The sequence below is a fragment of the Salvelinus sp. IW2-2015 genome, linkage group LG26, assembly GCF_002910315.2.
Source record: "Salvelinus sp. IW2-2015 linkage group LG26, ASM291031v2, whole genome shotgun sequence".
Lineage (NCBI taxonomy): Eukaryota > Metazoa > Chordata > Actinopteri > Salmoniformes > Salmonidae > Salvelinus > Salvelinus sp. IW2-2015.
This window is the reverse complement of record NC_036866.1, coordinates 23,367,214-23,385,672: the sequence shown is the minus strand read 5'-3', so window position 1 is coordinate 23,385,672 and position 18,459 is coordinate 23,367,214. Positions and strand designations below refer to the sequence as shown.

General features: G+C 40.4%; 1 protein-coding gene across 1 annotated transcript in view; it reads right to left on the bottom strand.

Annotated features, from left to right (window-relative positions):
- Positions 1–233: 233 nt before the first annotated feature.
- Positions 234–18,459, bottom strand: part of mctp2a (multiple C2 domains, transmembrane 2a) — a 919,923-nt gene continuing 901,697 nt past the window's right edge. Inside the window, exon 24 of the transcript XR_011474194.1 lies at positions 234–290. The gene's annotated coding sequence lies outside the window, so the exon portion shown is untranslated. The remainder of the gene's footprint in view (positions 291–18,459) is intronic.

Sequence of the window (18,459 nt, the reverse complement as noted above, 5' to 3'; positions counted from 1 at the left end):
CACATGAGGAGCGCCACAGGAATGGAAGACCCAGAGTTACTTCTACTACAGACGATAAGTTCATTAGAGTTACCAGCCTCAGAAATTGCAGCCCAAATAAATGCTCACAGAGTTCAAGTAACAGACACATCTCAACCTCAACTGTTCAGAGGAGACTGCGTGAATCAGGCCTTCATGGACGAATTGCTGCAAAGAAACCACTACTAAAGGAACCAATGAGAAGAAGAGACTTGCTTGGGCCAAGAAACACAAGCAATGGACATTAGACCGGTGGACATCTGTCCTTTGGTCTGATGAGTCCAAATGTGAGATTTTTGTTCCAACCACCGTGTCTTTGTGAGATGCAGAGTAGGTGAACAGATGCTCTCGTGTGTGTGGTTCCCACCGTGAAGCATGGAGGAGGAGGTGTGATGGTGTGGGGGTGCTTTGTTGGTGACACTGTCTGTGATATATTTAGAATTCAAGGCACACTTAACCAGCATGGCTACCACAGCATTCTGCAGTGATACGCCATCCCATCTGGTTTGCACTTAGTGGGACTATCATTTGTTTTTCAACAGGACAATGACCCAACACACCTCCAGGCTGTGTAAGGGCTATTTGACCAAGAAGGAGAGTGATGGAGTGCTGCATCAGATGACCTGGCCTCCACAATTCACTGACCTCAACCAAATTGAGATGGTTTGGGATGAGTTGGACCGCAGAGTGAAGGAAAAATAGCCAACAAGTGCTCAGCATGTGTGGGAACTCCTTCAAGAGAGAATGCCAAGAGTGCTCAAAGCTGTCATTAAGGCAAAGGGTGGCTACCTTGAAGAATCTAAAATCTAAAATATATTTGGACTTTTGACTGGTACTGTAAATACAGTCGTATGAAAAAGTTTGGGCACCCCTCTGAGGCTGCATAATAATTTACTCTGTCGTCACAGAAAATGATCACAATGGCATGCCATTCATTTTCTAATAAAAGCTGAACACTGGGGTATTGTCCAGACAAACATTTTTAGTGTAGCAATATTAAGTTGTATGRAATTAAATCAGATGTGAAAAATAGGCTATGCAAAAATGTGGGCACCCTTGTCATTCTGTTGATTTGAATACCTGTAACTACTTAGCACTGATTAATTGGAACACACAATTGGTTTGGTGWGCTCATTAAGCCTTGAACTTCATAGACAAGTGCATCCAATCATGAGAAAAGGTATTTAAGGTGGCCAATTGCAAGTTGTTGTTCTCTTTGACTCTCCTCTGAAGAGTGGCAACATGGGGGCCTCAAAACAACTCTCAAATGACCTGAAAACAAAGATTGTTCAATATTATGGTTTAGAGGAAGGCTACAAAAAGCTATCGCAGAGATTTAAGCTGTCAGTGTCCACTGTGAGGAACATAGTGAGGAAATGGAAGACCACAGGCACAGTTCTTGTTAAGGCCAGAAGTGGCAGGCCAAGTAAAATATCGGAGAGGCAAAGGCGAAGGATGGTGAGAACGGTCAAAAACAGCCCACAGACCACCTCCAAAGACCTACAACATCATCTTGCTGCAGATGGTGTCACTGTGCATCGTTCAACAATTCAGCGCACTTTGCACAAGGAGAAGCTGTATGGGAGAGTGATGCGGAAGAAGCCTTTTCTGCACACACGCCACAAACAGAGTCGCTTGAGGTATGCAAACGCACATTTGGACAAGCCAGCTTCATTTTGGAATAAGGTGCTGTGGACTGATGAAACAAAGATTGAGTTATTTGGTCATAACAAGGGACGTTATGCATGGCTGCAAAAGAACACAGCGTTCCAAGAAAAACACTTGCTACCCACAGTAAAATTTGGTGGGGGTTCCATCATGCTGTGGGGCTGTGTGGCCAGTGCCGGTACTGGGAATCTTGTTAAAGTTGAGGGTCGCATGGATTCCACTCAATATCAGCAGATTCTTGGGAATAATGTTGAAGAATCAGTCACAAAGTTGAAGTTACGCCGGCGCTGGATATTTCAACAAGACAACGACCCAAAACACTGCTCAAAATCAGTTATTTGATAGATCAAAATTAAATTGCTGATCCAAACACCCAATTATTTATCAATGGAATCATGGAAATTGTCAGGGGTGCCCAAATTTCATACGACTGTATATCAATATATTATATTATCTTACATTTGAACCCAAGCTAGTGCCAGAAATGTTCATACTTTAGCAATAAAAACGATTTTGCAAATGACAGCTTTTACTTCATTACTAGCGATATGGGCCTGTATTTCATAAACACCATTGTATGAATAAGATGATCAAATCAGTGGTTTAGTTTTTATTCAGATGTATACAAACACCCAACAATGAATCATCAAACTCCACCACCCACAAATCAACATCCTAGTATATCCAACCTTTTAGACATTTTCTGTAGTAGCAGTAACATTACTGTCTTCCTATCTCTATCATCTGAGTGACATTTTGTTGTACAATGTGGCAGTAGCTAGTTCTTATGTCTTTGGCATAGAATGTTTTTTWAAATAATAATAGAATTTGTTTCTAAACACTTCTACATTAATGTGGATGCTACCATGATTACATGTACTGTAATCCTGAGTGAATCGTGAATAATGATGAGAGAGAAAGTTACAGACGCACAAATATCATACCCCCACAAAAATGATTGTGATGGTGACAGGATAGCATGTCTTGGGGGTATGACATTTGTGCATCTGTACATTTCTTACTCTTCATTATTCACAATTAATTCAGGATTATCCATAATCTCGGTAGCAACCACATTCATGTGGAAGTGTTTAGAGACATATTCTATTCTTATTTACAACAAAAAAAGTGACTCCAAAATGATGCAATACATTATTTAACATTAATTTCTATTGGGCACAAAATAATTTGAAACGCAACCAATACAAACAGCAAATGCATCCAACAAATTTGTAGAGTCACTAGCTAGATGTAGTCATTGTGTGCTATGAATATGGGATCTTTTGGGGTCCCCTAAAATGGGAGGACTATGTATAAAATGTGCCTGTGCTTTCTAAACGGTTCACCCGATATGGATGAAAATACCCTCAAATTAAAGCTGACAGCCTGAACTTTACCCTCATAGTCATTGGTTCATTCCAAATTCAAAGTGCTGGAGTACAAAATGACAAAATAATTATCACTATCCCAATACTTTYGGAGCTCACTGTATTTGGTCAAATATTAATTGAATCATGGGAAAAGTCAATATCTTCCTTGTGATCTTATCCCTTTACAGTGATAAGTAATTTTAGAGTTTGGCCAGACCAAAGATTGAAATGCAATGAAATGTGATGGTGACGAGTGACTTGCTCATTAACGAATGCCTACATAGCCAGCTAACTACCTAGCTAGTTAACTAGYTACATGCTGAAGCTTGCTTGCTAGCTAACTAGCTGCATTGCATAGACCAACATGGATCCATGAAGATGTGATTTGTAAACATACTGACAGATTCTGAATAGTGAATTCACGCTTAGCAACTTGCCAACTACCTTGGCTAGCTAGTTAGCTACCTCGGCCAGCTTTCTACAAGTCATCAGAATATATAACGCTTTCCTGCAACATAGTATGATTTAACGTCAGATGACAAGCGAGATAGATAGAGACAGTGCATTCTGGAAGTATTCAGACCCTGATTTTTCCACGTTTTGTTACATTCAGGGTCTGTTGTCCGGGCCTCTGGCAGTCTCTATGGGGGTGCCACAGGGTTCAATTTTGGACGACTCTCTTTCTTGTATACATCAATGATGTCGCTCTTGCTGCTGGTGAGTCTCTGATCCACCTTACGCAGACGACACCATTCTGTATACTTCTGGCCTTTTTTGGACACTGTGTTAACCTCTAACGAGCCTCTACCCCGGGTCCGGGAGCACCCCCCATCCCCCACACACTGATTAGCATAGCTAGCATAGCTTCAAAGTAGATAGTAGCATCTAAATATCATTAAATCACAAGTCCAAGACCACAGATGAAAGATACAGATCTTGTGAATAAAGCACCATTTCAGATTTTAAAATGTTTTACAGGGAAGACAAAATATGTAAATCTTATAGCTAAACACGTTAGCAAAATACACCACTATTCTAACTCCATCAGTTTCTTACTCCTTCAGGTGCTATAAATTCGGCTCAACTAAGATATTGATATCCACTAACCAAGAAAAAACCTCTTCAGATGACAGTCTGATAACATATTCATGGTATAGGATAGTTTTTGTTAGAAAGTGCATATTTCAGGTAGAAATCACAGTTTACAATTGCACCCACCATCACAAATCGACTAGAATTACTAGATAGAGCAACGTGTATGACCAATTTACTCATCATAAACATTTCATAAAAATAGACAAAGCATAGCAATGGAAGACCCAGTTCTTGTGATTTCAGACCATATTTCAGATTTTCTAAGCGTTTTTTCAGCGAAAACACATAAATCGATAAGTTAGCATACCACATGTGCAAACGTTACCAGAGCATCGATTCCAGCCAAAGAGCGCTATAACGTAATCACGCCAAAATATATTAATTTTTTCACTAACCTTCTCAGAATTCTTCCGATGACACTCCTGTAACATCATTTTACAATATACATATACAGTTTGTTCGAAAAGGTGCATATTTAGCCATACAAAACCGTGGTTACACAATAAAAATACTAGGAAATCAAGCCTCATGTCTGACGTCATCTATCAGAGTGATCTAGTTTAATTGAAAGCTAATCATATACTTGACTAAAAAATACAGGGTTGAAAGCAATCGAAAGACAAATTAGTTCTTAATGCAACCGCTGATTTACATTTTTAAAATTATCCTTACTTTTCAATACAGGGTTCGCAAGTGAAGCTATACCAAAAAAATGGCGAAATATGCGTTTAAAATATTTCGACAGAAACAGATTTATCATATTAAATATGTGCTTACTTGAGCTGTTCTTCCATCAGATTCTTGGGCAATGTATCTTTCTATGTTATAAACGTCTTTTGGTCGATAGATGTCCTCTGTCCTTCGAAATATCCACTAACGATCGAACGGGACCCCAAAACGTGTCCAAACTTTCAGAGTGCACAACAAAGAAATTCCTCAAAATCGCACTAAACGGATATAAATTGCTATAAAACGGTTCAAATTAACTACATTATGATGTTTTTAACAACTATAACGACTGAAAACATGACCGGAGAAATATTGCTGGTTAGAAAACGATTTGGAACGAGGCAAGTCCGATGGCCTTCACGCTTCAGGCGCACGACGAGAAAGGGCGGTCCCTAAAATTTTGTGGTTTTATAATGGCTGGGATTGTGCATTAGATTTCATTCAAAACGTGATGACGTACAGACACCAGAGGAAGACGTAGGCAGTGTCGGTTTCTTCATAGCATTCACTGTCGCTTAAAAACAGACCCCAGATCAGGGGTAAAATTTCTGAAATCTGAACCCTGTCATGAAAAGTGCTGTAGAAATTGTTCTGTACCACTCAGGACAAAATTCCAACTTCTTATAGAAATTAGAAGGTGTTTCTATCCAATAATAACAATAATATGCATATTGTACGATCAAGAATTTAGCACGAGGCAGTTTAATTTGGAGACCCAAATATGCTAATGCGGAACAGCACCCCCTATAGTTGCAAGAAGTTAACAACCCTCCAGGCGAGCTTCAATGCCATACAACTCTCCTTCGTGGCCTCCAATTGCTCTTAAATACGAGTAAAACTAATGCATGCTCTTCAACCGATCGCTGCCTGCACCTGCCCGCCTGTCAACGTCACTACTCTGGATGGCTCTGACTTAGAATATGTGACACCTACAATACCTAGGTGTCTGGTTAGACTGTAAACTCTCCTTCCAGACTCACATCAAACAATTCCAATCAAAAGTTAAATCTAGAATTGGCTTCCTATTCCGCAACAAAGCATCTTCACTCATGTGGCCAAACATACTTTGTAAATTGACCATCCTACAATCCTCGACTTCGGTGATGTCATTACAAAATAGCCTCCAATACCTACTCAATAAATTGGATGCAGTCTATCACAGTGTCATCCGTTTTGTCACCAAAGCCCATATACTACCCCACTGCGACCTGTACGCTCTCGTTGGCTGGCCCTCGCTTCATACTCGTCGCCAAACCCACTGGCTCCAGGTCATTACAAGACCTGCCAGGTAAAGTCCCCCTTATCTCAGCTCGCTGGTCACCATAGCAGCACCCACCTGTAGCACGCGCTCCAGCAGGTATATCTCTCTGGTCACCCCCAAAACCAATTCTTCCTTTGGCCGCCTCTCCTTCCAGTTCTCTGCTGCAATGACTGGAACGAACTACAGAAATCTCTGAAACTGGAAACACTTATCTCCTCACTAGCTTTAAGCACCAGCTGTCAGAGCAGCTCACAGATTACTGGCACCTGTACATAGCCCATCTATAATTTAGCCAACAACTACTCTTTCCCTACTGTATTTATTTATCTTTGCTCCTTTGCACCCCATTATTTCTCTCTACTTTGTAACATTCTTCCACTGCAAATCAACCATTCCAGTGTTTTACTTGCTATATTGTATTTACTTTGCCACCATGGCCTTTTTTTGCCTTCTCCTCCTTATCTCACCTCACTTGCTCACATTGTATATAGACTTATTTTTCTACTGTATTATTGACTGTATGTTTGTTTTACTCCATGTGTAACTCTGTGTTGTTGTATGCGTCGAACTGCTTTGCTTTATCTTGCCGAGGTCGCAATTATAAATGAGAACTTGTTCTCAACTTGCCTACCTGGTTAATAAAGGTGAAATAAAATAAATAAAAAACAATGCAGCCTTATTCAAAAATGTATTAATCGTTTTTTTACCTATGAATCTACACACAATACACCATAATGACGAAGCAAAACAGGTTTTAGACATTTTTGCAAATGTATTAAAAATAAAAAACTGAAATATTACATTTATTAAGTATCCAGACCCTTTACTCAGTGCTTTGTTGAAGCAGCTTTGGAAGCGATTACAGCCTCGAATATTCTTGGGTATGACGCTACAAAGCTTGGCACATCTGTATTTGGGGAGTTTCTCCCATTCTTCTCCGCAGATTCTCTCAAGCTCCGTCAGGTTGGATGGGGAACTATTTTTAGGTCTCTCCAGAGATGTTCAATAGGGTTCAAGTCCGGGCTCTGGCCGGCCACTCAAGGACATACAGAGACTTGTGTGAAGCCACCCTGCGTTGTCTTGGCTGTGTGCTTAGGGTCCTTGTCATGTTGGAGGGTGAACCTTCGCCCCAGTCTGGGGTCCTGAGCGCTCTGGAGCAGGTTTTCATCATGACAAAGTGTTCAAGCTCTGACATGCACTGTCAACTGTTGGACCTTATATAGACAGATGTGTACCTTTCCAAAACATGGCCAATCAATTGAATTTACCACGGGTGTGAACACTTTCCGAATGCACTGTAACAGACAGACAGACAGACAGACAGACAGACAGACAGACAGACAGACAGACAGACAGACAGACAGACAGACAGACAGACAGACAGACAGACAGACAGACAGACAGACAGCTCACCAACTGAGTGTATTTCCATTACGGTCTATCAGTTCCAAAATAAGCTGCTATCCACTCCATCCTTATCACCCTGGTCTTTCCACAACCCTTATTATTTTTGCTGGTAGTTTGCTGTCTGTCTGCTGTCGACATGATGGTCTTTGCTGAAACTTTTTCCCCTCCTCTCTGTAATGTCGTCCTGTTCTGGGGTGACTGTCTGGGTCTGGGGTCCTGGGAGAGGCAAGTAGCCGCACCTCTTACGTAAGAGCGCACAGGCCAAATTTCCCCGCCAAATCGTACCCGATTTGGGGTCCTGGGAGAGGCAAAACTGGGGTCTGAATTTATCATATAGTGTAATCTCAAAAGCATTTTATTATCTGATCCTTGCCACTTTATTATGACCATTTAGAGCTATTTGAATGAAAAATTATACGTTTTGTACCTTTAAGTTACATAGAACAAATTACATCATTGCATGCTAGATCAGACATGACTGCCTTAGCCCTGACTTTCACCACATCCAAGGCTCTAAGGTTAGAATGATCTCCATCAGGTATGATAATTATTATATAGAATAATAGATGCTGTGGTTCTCTAGGTTTCAATATCTCTGAATAGTATATTTAATTTAGACATCTTGACATGGGAACATACAGTGACATTGGGCAGAGGTCAGAAAACAAAAGAAAGGAGGCACAGAGGGGGCCCTTGGGTATAGTTATTCTGGAGACCAAGTGCCTTTGCTAAATGTCCAGTGACAAAGAGCACCTGCTGGTGTCACACAGCCTCTGAGGGTATGGTGTTATGGTGGTGSGGGTTGGGGTGAGAAGGAGTTATGGATTCAGGGGTTATTTTCAGTGATGTGATTGATCTTTGTTACTTAAGGCATCTTGAAGACCACCAATGTTGCCGTTTTTTGTGAACTTAACTTGTCAGTCCCTTATTATTGAATGACAAATAATAAATAATAAAACACAAATKATATTGGTTTACAGTCCACTAGGTAATTCAAAAGGCTATTACATAGCACATGAAATGACAATTGGGATAGTCTTTAGTTCAAATGAGCCAGTATTCAGTGGCCTACAACTTTTTTGCCAATACATGCATAGAATTGCAATCAAGGCAAGTATTTTTGCCATTTTTAGCAAATATTTCTACTTCCGTAGACAGACTTTGTATTTCCTTTATGGACGATTATATTTTGTTTTCAAATGCATAGTTAAATCAGTCTGGTGAATAAAATATTACATATACAGTACATCTGAAATGACAGCTCAATCTCAAAAGAGAGTCCGGGAGAGGAAATCTGTGTCACTTGATGTTCCTCAATGAAATGGTGACCTTAGGTAAGATTTCTGGTGGATAACGTTAGTGTCAAAATTGACATATAGCGGTCTCCCATTACTGAAGGTTACTGCTCTTCATTTTCTTATATMTATCCTAATAACCAGATTGTTCCAATGTAACCAAACATAGAAGATAGAGGATAAGTAATTTTTCCTACTATGTGGTTCATTCTATTCATGTGTGTTCACTGAGCACGTACATACTATGGGAGCTTAAAACAAAGGAACATTAATATTATTGTTCACCAATTCTAAATGTTGTTGCAAATGTATTTTGTTGTTAAGTTTCTTATGTATCATGCTATAGTTGGACTTGGGTATCATTGCTTATTTTCTTTTTTAAACCGCACTAGAACATTCTATTAAGTGAAGCCCCCAGGTTTTGATTAAAAAAAAGTTATCTGGGGTCCAAGGTCATTGACCTGCTCAGTAGCTGTCTCAATTCCACCTCAGGGCACCTGCTAATGTCAGACCTCTTTTAGAATGCCCATATMGTGGCTTGCCATTGGTTATTTTCAGCGGCGATAAGTGATCCCAGTGACCCCAGAGGTCTGATGCTGCTTTTTTTTGTTTTGGCCAGAAGTCAAATGCCATAGCATTGCCCCAGGATGAAAGCCTTCAAAGTCAAACTCTACTTAGGCATCCATTKAAATAAGAACCCCAGGCCCAGCCAAGGATGCAAAGCCAGCTCATGGCAAGCTGTAACTCACACAACAGCCAAGTGGAGGCTGCACACATACGCACACTTATTTATAACCAATATTGTCAGTACAGTATAACATAGAGGGTTAGAAAGCCATAAAATGCTGCATCTATATACTGTATTTCTATGGAAGTCTATGGATGTCAGTAAATAAGACAAATCTGGAGTAGAATAAACATTCCTCTTGACACTGTCTGCAATGTGGAACCTAATGACTGGGCTTGCAAACTATTACAGACTACAAAGGGAAGCACAGCCACAAGCTGCCCAGTGACATGAACCTATCAGACACACTAAATTAATTAGAGGCAAGTAACACTGAAACATACATGAGAGCACCAGCTGTTTTGGACGACTATGTGATCATGCTCTCCGTAAACAGATCAACATTCACAAGGCTGCAGAAACAGACGGATTACCAGGACGTGTACTCCAAGCATGCGCTGACTAACTGGCAAGTGTCTTCACTGACATTTTCAACCTGTCCCTGAATGAGTCTGTAATACCAACATGTTTCAAGCAGACCACCATAGTCCCTGTGCCCAAGCACACTAGGGTAACCTGCCTAAATGACTACTGATCCGTAGCACTCACGTCTGTAGCCATGAAGTGCTTCAAAAGGCTGGTCACGACTCACATCAACACCATCATCCCAGAAACCCTAGACCCACTCCAATATGCATACCACCCCAAAAGATCCACAGATGATGCAATCTCTATTGTACTCAACTCTGCCCTTTCCCAACTGGACAAAAGGAACACCTATGTGAGAATGCTATTCATTGACTACAGCTCAGCTTTCAACACCATAGTGCCCTCTAAGCTCATCACTGAGCAAAAGACCCTGGGACTAAACACCTCCCTCTGCAACTGGATCCTGGACTTCCTGACGGGCCACCCCCAGGTGGTAAGGGTAGGGAACAACACATCCGCCACACTGATCCTCGACAAGGGGGGCCCCTCAGGTGTGCTTGCTCAGTCCCCTCCTGTACTCCCTGTTCACTCATGACTGCATGGCCAGGCACGACTCAAACATCATCATCAAGTTTGCCGATGACACAATAGTGGTATGTCTGATCACCGACAATGATGAGACAGCCTACAGGGAGGAGGTCAGATACCTGGTCGTGTGGTGCCAGGACAACAACTTCTCTCTCAACGTGATCAAGACAAAGGAGATGATTGTGGACTACAGGAAAAGAAGGACCGAGTACGTCCCCATTCTCATCGACGGTGCTGTAGTGGAGCAGGTCGAGAGCTTCAGGTTCCTTGGGTGTCCACATCACCAACACACTATCATGGTCCAAACACACCAAGACAGTCATGAATAGGGCACGACAAAGCCTATTCCCCTTCAGGAGCCTGAAAAGATTTGGAATGGGTTCTCAGATACTCAAAAGGTTCTACAGCTGCACCATCGAGAGCATCCTGACTGGTTGCATCACTGCCTGATTTGGCAACTGCTCGGCCTCCGACCGCACGGCACTACAGAGGGTAGTGCATATGGCCCAGTACACCACTGGGGCCAAGCTTCCTGCCATCCAGGATCTCTATATCAGGCGGTGTCAGAGGAAGGCCCTAAAAACTGTCAAAGACTTCAGCCACCCTAGTCATAGACTGTTCTCTCTGCTACGGCACGGCAAGCGGTACCGGAGCACCAAGTTGAGGTCCAAAAAGCTTCTKAACAGCTTTCACCCCCAAGCCGTAAGACTCCTGAACAGTTAATCAAAGGGCTACCCAGACCCCTGTTTTACGCTGCTGCTACTCTCTGTTTATCATATATGCACAGTCACTTTAACTCTACCTACATTTACATATTACCTCAATTACCTCAACCATCAGGAGTGGCCTCGCTTGTTATTTTACTGCTGCTGTTTAATTATTTGTTACTTTTATTTTCTATTTTCTATTTTTAACTTAACACTTGTTTTTTTTAAATTATTCTTAACTTCTTAACTTCTTAAAGCATTGTTGGTTAAGGGCTTGTAGGTATGTGACAAATACAATTTGATTTGATTTGACAGGGGATACATGTTGTACTCATTCTCTCCCACCTTCTGGCTCAGTTCTGGTCTGTGTTGTTCACTTCCTTTTCCTGTTCTCCACAACCCTCCACACACACACCCAATATACAGGAAATGGAGTCTGGCCTCTTGACAGATTGTGACACACACGTGTRCTAGCGGAAGACAGGGCCATGGACCACAAAGAGCCACTCTGGGTCTAGGACTGTGATAACATCAGAAAGGGGAGCAGAGCAGGGGAGAGGTGTCTACAGGAAGGGGAAAGGCTTGTGAAGGAAGGCCCATATAATGACACTTATCTCCCTGAGGAACCAGGAGGCTGGGTGTCGCATCCCCTTTGTCTCTGTGTCGTGCCAGAGAATGGGCAACATGGACCTACACTATGTTTGTCATCACAACTTACAACTTAATCTGTGTCCTGACTCTGTGTCCCACGATATACTGTACCTCACAAAATGATTGTAAACTAAGATAGAAAGTAGATAGTAATAGGGTGCAATAACCTGGAGGTACACAATCACCTGGCTGTATATGAATGAACACTGTATTGATATACAAATACAAATGAGTGTATTTTATCAGGGAGAAATAACTTGTTTCGGTTAAAGGGGTTTTAGTAGTGTAATGGACTGTAAAACATGAAGAAAAAAWAWATATATATTTACTTGTTGTCTTTGTGACGATATTCAAGTTCTTATTACTGTAGTACAGCGCCCGGTTGAATAAAACATATTGGGTTTACCTTAAGGAATAGTGTTTCCTGTTGCAGAGCCCCTCAAACGTTTTCCTTAGGTAAGGGCAAACTTAAGTAWGGGCAAACTGTAGTTTGAAGGCATGTATGGCAAAAAGAGTCTCCGGTTACCATGGAGATGGGCGGCCTGGTTCACGGACTGAAAGTCTCGCCAAAGAYATCGATATATAGCTATATGATATCCATACTGAATAAAGCACTTTGGGGACCTCATAGGCACCCAGAACATTTTCACTTAATTTAAGGGGAAAATTGCTTTAAAATGTTTTGTGCAACTGACTTAAAGTGGAACTGACAGCATTTTAACTACTTTTCAGATATGAAATAAACAGACAATCATGATATTACAAAACCATAAAGATTTTAAAAATAGGTTATATTTGACTCAACATTCTATGATGTACACAAAGGCATTGTTGGCAGAATAGATGGATGCAGTTTAATGCATAATTAATATAATTCACCAATATATTTATTGGGATTCCCAAAAAATATTGCTATCAGGTTGTAAATCCCAGCTGGCCTGGTACATTGTTTGCTGCCTCCATTTGGGATGCACTGTTTCAGTTTCAATGACTTAATATTTTGGACAAAAACTGACAAATGTAACTAGGGCTGGGAATGTCAATACAATCAAACTAGCAAAGGCAATGATCACAAGTCAGTCATAATGTGGCTAATACGCTTGAATATCTATTCATGTAGCAAGCTAAAAACATGGAGCCGAACATTACCTAGATAGCTAGGTAGCTGCTAGGAGGAGTCATGTCATGCCATTGGAGAAGTGGGTGAGTGACTGACTTTTTCTAGAGATGCAGGTGTCATTTGGTTAGCTAGCAAGAACTTGAACGACTGTTATCCAGTTAACATATCTCTTGTGTTCGCAAATTTACTCTGGCTATCTACTCCAATTTCAGAGCACTCTCATCTGAGTGTGCCAGAGCGTAGAATAACTGATGAATTTACGAATGCGCAACACCTGCTGAATATGACCGGTGTGAGTAAACAAAGACAAAATAAGTAATAGTTCGTCAAAAAACTCTGCTATGGCAAGTAAAATAGTCAAAGTGAGGTGTTCTCTCATTTGTTTCTGGAAGTAGCTAGCTAGCAAGCTAGCCAACTTTAGCCAGATAGCTTGGGTGCTTGGTTGGAACAAGCATGCATTGGCAGGCAAGCTGCACAAGGACGAGCAGTCTACAATTAGGTATCGTTTATCAGTGGAATATTGACAGCCAACTAGCTGAAAAAGTTAATCTAATGTTCCTTCGCTATATTTTAGCTCATGGCTAGCATTAGTTGGTTTTAGCTCTGGCTAGCGTTAGTTGTTGATCTTGTTGTTGTTGATGTGCATAACTGAGCGAGAGAGAGCCTACCTTTGATCAATAGGATTGTAAAGTTCCCAAATGTAATAGGACTCCTGTGGTGTTTACATATCTGCAGAAATCCATTCAGGTGTATTTTGTGGCTTTTGGGGAATGCGTTCTAATGATCTAAAGTTGCGCTGTTGCAACTGCCTGTAAACACACAGTTCAGTTCAAAGTGAATAATGGTAGGCCCATGTGGCAAATGGCTTGTTTGTATGAAGGCCTACTGTAGCTCTGATTAGCTATAGTGGTCTGCTTTTGGGGGATTTTATTTACTGCAGTGTCTACTAATTGTCCAAACGCACAGCTGCTTTCACACTCTATACTAGYATTTTCACAAATGCCTTAGTATATGTCATTCCCAACCATTCTAAGARTTTATGAAAATGTGAAAATGACCATATCTAASTGCTCGCATGTCAGAAAACTTTTTAAAAGGTGTCATATTTTTCCTGGGGGTGTATATGGATAGGTTTTTAATAAGATTTCATGTTGCTAAAATGCTGTCAGTTCCACTTTAAAGAAAATGTACCTTTAAGTGAAAAGACAAGGGGGAAATTAATTCAAGATGTTTTATGAATCTTCGCCAAGTACTGTCCTTTAGTACTTTGAACAAAAAAAGTTGAATCTTTTGAAATTCCAAAGTCCGAAATTCATGGGCAATAATTCTGTTACATGTAGCGCCTAAATTGGAACGTAGTGGCTGTAAAGTAAACCGCTATACATAACGTCAGAGCTCAGGCTCTGCACTTCACAGTTCTGTATGGGTTTTGACTGACAGCCATTCTGAACATGAGCACCACTCGTGACATGAAGTTTCCCCCATCCTTCCTGTTTATTGGGCAACTTTTGCAAATGTTTGTTGGTCTGAGTGAGGGAAATGCTGYAAATTAACAGGACTCAATGTATTTTGAAAGTTAAGACGTTGAGGATCAAGCTGCAGTTGATGAATTTATGAAATTGCTTCTTCCAATTATTGATAAACATGCACCTCTTAAGAAACTGACTGTTAGAACTGTTAAGGCTCCATGGATTGATGAGGAATTKAAAAACTGTATGCTTGAAAGACATGGGGAAAAGGAGTGGCTAATAAGTCTGGCTGTTCACCTGACTGGCTTACTTACTGAAAATTGAGAAATTATGTGACTAAACTCAACAAAAATAAGTTCTTCTTTTTGTTGAGTTTAGTCATATCATTTCTCAATTCGCAGTAAGTAAGCCACTTYATAATGAAGCCAATATCAATGATATAAAGAATGATGGAAAAAAAACTTTGGAGTACTTTAAATGAAATTATGGGTAGAAAGAAAAATTCAGCTCCRTATTTCATTGAATCAGATGGCTTATTCATCACAAAACCATTTGATGTTGCCAATTATTTTAATGATTATTTCATTGGCAAAGTGAGGAAAGTTAGGCAGGAAATGTCCACGACAAAAAGTGAGCAATTATATTCATGCATAAAAAACAAATAATGAGAGAAAAGCAGTGCAAGTTTGAATTTCGTAAAGTTAGTGTGGGAGAGGTTGAATTTTTTTTGTTAACGATCAATAATGACAAACCTCCTGGCATTGACAACTTAGATGGAAAGCTACTGAGGAAGGTGGCTGACTCTTTATTCATTCCTATCTGTCATATTTTTAATCTGAGCCTGGAGGAAAGTCTTTGTACTCAGGCCTGGAGGGAAGCCAAAGTAATTCCGCTACCCAAGAGTGGTAAATCGGCCTTTACYKGTTCTAACAGCAGACCTATAAGCTTGCTGCCAGCTCTTAGCAAACTGTTGGGAAAAATTGTGTTTGACCAAATACATTGCTATTTCTTGGTAAACAAATTAACAACAGACTTTCAGCATGCTTATAGAGAAGGGCACTCAACATATACTGCACTGACACAAATTACTGATGATTGGTTGAAAGAAATTGATAATAAGAAGATTGTGGGAGCTGTACTGTTAGATTTCAGTGCAGCCTTTGATATTATTGATCATAACCTGTTGTTGAAAAAACTTAAGTGCTATGGCTTTTCAACCTCTGCCATATCGTGGATTCAGAGCTATCTATCTAATAGAACTCAAAGGGTTTTCTTTAATGGAAGCGTCTCTAATGTCAAACATGTAAAGAGTGGTGTACCGCAGGGCAGCTCTCTAGGCCCTCTACTCTTTTCTAATTTTACCAATGACCTGCCACTGGCATTAAACAAAGCTTGTGTGTCCATGTATGCTGATGATTCAACCGTATATGCATCAGCAACCACAGCTAATGAAGTCACTGAAACCTTTAACAAAGAGTTGCAGTCTGTTTTGGAATGGGTGGCCAGTAATAAACTGGTCCTGAACATCTCCAAAACTAAGAGCATTGTATTTGGTACAAATCATTCCTTAAGTGCTAGACCTCAGCTGAATCTGGTAATGAATGGTGTGGCGGTTGAACAAGTTGAGGAGACTAAATTACTTGSCCTAAACTTAGATTGTAAACTGTCATGGTCAAAACATATAGATTCAATGGTTGCAAAGATGTGGAGAGGTCTAGCCGTAATAAAGATATGCTCTGCTTTTTTGACACCACACTCCAAAAAGCAAGTTCTGTCTAATCTTGATTATTGTCCAATCGTGTGGTCCAGTACTGCAAGGAAAGACCTAGGCCCAGAACAGAGCGGCACGTTTTGCTCTTCATTGTAATCAGAGGGCTGACATAAATACTATGCATGCCAGTCTCTCTTGGCTAATAGTTGAGGAGAGACTGACTGCATCACTTCTTTTTATAAGAAACATTGTGTTGAAAATCCAAAATTGTTTGCAAAGTCAACTTACACACAACTCTGACACACACACTTATCCCACCAGACATGCCACCAGGGGTCTTTTCACAGTCCCCAAATCCAGAACAAATTCAAGAAARCGTACAGTATTATATAGAGCCCTTATTGCATGGAACTTCCTTCCATTTCATATTGCTCAAATAAACAGCAAACCTGGTTTCAAAAAACAGATAAAGCAACACCTCGTATAGGCACAACGCCTCTCCCCTATTTGACCTAGATAGTTTGTGTGTATGCATTGATATGTAGGCTATGCGTGACTTTTTTTTAAATGTATGTAGTTCTGTCTTTGACCTGTTCTTGTCTAATGATGTTCTGTATTATGTCATTCTGTATTATGTTTCATATTTTGCATGGACCTCAGGAAGAGTAGCTGCTGCTTTTGCAACAGCTAATGGGGATCCTAATAAAATACCAAATAATAAATACTGCTTTGATGTCATATAAGCAACCCAAAAACCACATTTGGACTTAACATTTCCATATCATAGAACTCATGCCATAAACAGTGTCAACGTTTATGATCACTATGTTTGATGTACAGTTACAAGATGACATGGTGTCATACCCTGGGTAGTTCTGAACAGAATGAGCCTATGTTTGTCTATTGTGAAGAAAATTTGCTGTAGCACACTCACCTGAATCCACTCATGATTAATTTCTATGCACACCAAAATTATGAACTGGTTCTCTGAATTGATATGTGAAAGCCTAACACTGTAAGATTGTTAAAACAAGCTTTCAAATGTTGCCCACCTAACCCAAATTGCGATTTATAATGGACAGTTTTTGGATTGCGTAAACAACAACAGTAATTGTGTGATGGCGGTGATGCGGGGTTGTGTTCCAAACAAAACAACTACAAGTGTGCTTGCTTTAGTGCCTTAATGGCACAGATAGAGGGCGCAAATAAGCACCTTTAAGTTGAAGACTCTTGAAATTACTTAGGAACAGTGCACACTTTGGAGGTGTGTGGCTACTTGGACACAMCAGTTAGTCCTCTCACTCAAACCCTTGTAATTGTTTTGTCATATGTTGCACCTACCCCACATTTTCCAGGAACATTTGTATCGAGTTACTGAATGTATCCAGAATATTTTTTGATTTAGTTATCAACAAATGAGGCTAAAAGTACAGTAAATGTAAAATGCACATAAAATCAAGTGTGATGTTTTGATTCAGTCTTGTGTCAGGTGAACTGCTTTCCCATAATGTCCTAACTGTTCCCGTTCGATTGCTACCATGGTTATAAATATGCTTTCTACATTTATTCTGTAAGAAAAAAACGTTTCAATATAATCCATATAGGCCAATTCCCATGAGTGTAAAGGGTTAACATGGAGAAACTTAACCTAGAGTGAATTCAACCTGCATTTCCGAAAGTGGTGTGTTTACTCATTCAWGGGTTTTTMATTATTTTTACTATTTCCTACATTTTAGAATAATAGTGAAGACATCAATACTATGAAATAACCAAAAAAAKATTAAACAAATCAAAATAGATTTTATATTTGAGATTATTCAAATAGCCACCCTTTGCCTTGATGACAGCTTTGCACCCTCTTGGCATTCTCTCAACCAGCTTCACCTGGAATGCTTTTCCAACAGTCTTGAAGGAGTTCCCACATGCTGAGCACTTGTTGGCTGCTTTTCTTTCACTCTGAAGTCCGACTCATGCCAAACCATCTCAATTTGGCTGAGGTCAGGGGGGTTGTGGAGGCCAGGTCAATGGATGCAGCACTCTATCACTCTCCTTCTTGGTCAAATAGCCCTTGCACAGCCTGAAGGTGTGTTGGGTCACTGTCCTGTTTTGAAAAACAAATGATAGTCCCACAAATCCCAAACCAGATGGGATGGCGTATTGCTGCAGAAGGCTGTGGTAGCCATGCTGGTTAAGTGTGCCTTGCATTGTAAATAA